Source organism: Triticum dicoccoides, chromosome 1A (genome assembly GCF_002162155.2).
Source record: "Triticum dicoccoides isolate Atlit2015 ecotype Zavitan chromosome 1A, WEW_v2.0, whole genome shotgun sequence".
NCBI lineage: Eukaryota > Viridiplantae > Streptophyta > Magnoliopsida > Poales > Poaceae > Triticum > Triticum dicoccoides.
Genome location: NC_041380.1, coordinates 305,399,602 through 305,403,054, shown reverse-complemented (window position 1 = coordinate 305,403,054; position 3,453 = coordinate 305,399,602).

Below are 3,453 nucleotides of genomic sequence, written 5' to 3'. Positions count from 1 at the left end.
TATATATATATATATATATATATATATATATATATATATATATATATATATATATATATATATATATATATATATATATATATAGAAACTCTATTAATAACCCTGGGTGAAGAATAAGTAATTCTTCACCCTGGGCGCATCCACCGAGCCACACGGTCTGGCTCATGCAAACCTCGACCGCGATAAAATTACGTTTCACACTTGTAAATTTACGTTGATGGGAGTGCTTTGCTGGTCGTTTAGGAGGTAGCCCACCGCGCCATTACGGGGTCTCTGCCCAGGTTACAGGTTCATGTACCTATATCTTTTCTAACCCACTCGGCTCGACACCGTTTCTCTCTCCCTAGTCCATCCTCCGATTGCGGTGGCGGCGGCGACGGCGACTGTGCCGGTGGGACAACCCGGAAGCGAGGGCTACTCTCCACCCTGGCGCGTGGTGTACTCCGCCATTCCCTCTCTCATGCTTGCAGGAGGCGAAGTGGACAGTGCAAAGATCCGACGCGAGGTCGGCGGCGACAACTGCCTTCTCCTGCGTCCATCCGCACCTTCGTCGGTCTTCTCGCCGATAAGGAACTCCCTCTTCCTTTTCCTGTCGTTTCCTCATCCATCAATTTCTGAATTTTTAGGGTTAGGGTTCTTGATTGTTTAGGAGCGAGGCAAAGAAAGAGGACGAAGGCCAAGAAAGGATCCCGGGTTGCCCAAGAAGCTGCTCCTCGGGTTGCCACCGCACAATGAGGAAGCAGTGGACGGGAAGGGTAGAGCTCCGTTTTGATCTCAAGGGCAAAATTTGGGGTTCGGCCCCAACAAGAGCCCTCATTCTGTCCGACAAAAAGAAGCCCTTATTCTGTACGCAGTTCATCCTCACTTTTCTGCTAGATTTCACCGTCACATCAGCAAACCTATGGACTAAAAGAAATCACGCAACAAAAGAAAAAAATACATTCCCTTCTCCTAATAGTTCAACACTTCTTCAGACTTTAAGCAAATATTGTGAGTATTGTTTCTATCCTCTGAAGGTGTTAAGACTTATATCCCGAATGTCAGTGCAGTAATTAATTAGATTCTTGGAGTTGAAAGCATTCAGTCATGCTTATTTTAAATCTTTTCTCATTGTAGTTCATATACCTGTCCGTGGATCACTCAGGTGTCATTTTTTTAATAACTCAACTTTAGTTTGCCAGTAACTAGTTTCAAAATGTTTTGAAAATGCTACTTGCATTCAGGAAGAGAAAATAGTATACTGAGAAGTACCTACCATGCCCCTAGCCCCCTACTATGATTTCAGCATAGTTTATGGTATACTAACAAGTACCTACGATACGATGCCTCTGTATTTTTTTACCTGGGCCTTATTTTAATCTCAGCTGTAGTTAATGGTAACAAGCACCTACAACGCCCCTATTTTATTTACCTGGGCCACTAATATAATTTCAGCTCTATTTGGTCTTTGGAAATGGTATATCTGGAAATAAAGAACTATGCGTGTAATTCTATCATTCTGTAAATTAGTCAATTTTGTAGTTTCTTTCTTTTCCTCAGTGATATGCCAATATGTTTCAGCTCAGCGCATGGAGTAATTTAATGGTCCTTCTCCTGTAATTTACTAGACTGTCAGCAATGATTCAAAAGGTCAGTTCCTTTAGACATAGGTGTGGAATAAAGCATCAACCTATTTAATAATGTATCCATCCATCTAGCAACAGGTAGCGTAACAAGCATAAGTAGATAGTGACCCAGACAAAGAAACCCACTAAAGAGATTGCAGGAGTATTGGTGAGCGCTCTGAATCTACAAATTCCTTGATCCATTTTTACATTATGCAAGCATAACAGAAGAGATAAAATGTAGACACTTTTAGGCACATACCCCAAATATGCCTGACGTTAGATCCAGATCAGTAAATTAACAATATGCCAACTACACATAGCAATTCAGATGAAAAAAATGTAGACATAAAATGGGAGCACAGTAGCCAGACACTTTGAACTTCAAATATCATAAACTCCTATATGAAAAGGTAAATTCTGACTGATGCTTGTGCAATTTCTGTTACCATCTAGTTTAATTCTCTGTATGTATATGCTATGTATAAGTAAAAATATGCATGCGTTTGTTTTCCTCAGGGAAGAGCATTCCTCTATTTATTTTATCATCTGATTTAATTCTCTTTATGTATACATGTTATAAGAAAAAATCTGCATGCGTGCTTTTCTCTAGCAAAGAGCATTGCTCTATTTATCTCGGACCATCATGTCTCATTCACTGGGTTGTTGGTAAGAATATATCCATGTTTTAATGTTTTTTCTGACTACAGTTTATAGTTGTAAAATCTGTCATTAAGCTTCAGCAGTTCAATCTTGCAAGCTTCTTTGAAGTGCGGTCTGCCTGAGATTACCCCATTCGCTTTGACTAAGAGTTCCAATTAATTGTTAGGTTGCTTATCCTAAAGTTCATGATCCTGCATGCGAGCAAAGGATGTGATAAGCGCAGTTTTGTCTCTGTAGTTTTCTAGACTTTATTCATCATGACGATTTTATGGAGTCTGAACAATGTGTAGTTGCAAGGGAGGTTCCAGGAAGACTTCAAGATGCTAGGCATCATCCATTTTGAGGTCGTTTTAGCAAGACCTGATGTTTCAGTGCATATAGCGCAGTGTAACATATCAAGTCAGTTTATTTCTGTAATTATACGGCCTTGTCCATATGTTTTACCCCAACCATCAGTATTTTGCATGATGCCCTAGGTAATTTGTCTTCAGAAATTGACATTGTATATCTGCATACTTGGCTGGCAATATCATTACCTGACAGCCTCCGGACACATTCCTATAGAATCTTAATTCTCAAAAAAGAAACCCTATAACCTTAGGAGTTATTTCATTCCTCAAAAGTATACTTTTGTTGTAGGGGTAGTATATTGGAAATCAGGGGCAGAGCTCAGCCACCAGCTCCATCTACTCGCACGAACAACAATTTTTGCACACATGTGCGCAACTGTATTTGCTTTCGTATCAATAACTGGAAAGATAATATTAATCTCCTTGATTTCACCGACAATTGCAGCATATGACGCCAATATAAATTGTCCTGCCAGTTCTTTAACAGAATTAGGAGTCAGGTTCTCAAACAATTATCTGAAACTTACCTTCTCTGACCATCCTCACCTTAACTTTACATCGCACCCGCCTTGCGAGAAGGACAGGTTACTCGGCTCCGTGTCGTAATTTTGCCTCACAAGCGTTTTGTTTCTATGCTGGATGTGGCACCCACTCGAATATAATTTTACCTCAGACAACTTTTGTTTCTTACGGTGGTTGTGGTGTGGTGTAATTTTACCTCAGACAGCTTTTGTCTCTTACGATGGTTGTGGCGTGGTGTGTGTAGCTCGTACAGGGTTGGCTGGGGTGAGGAATAAGAATTCCTCATCCAGGGTGACGAATAGCGTGACCCTATA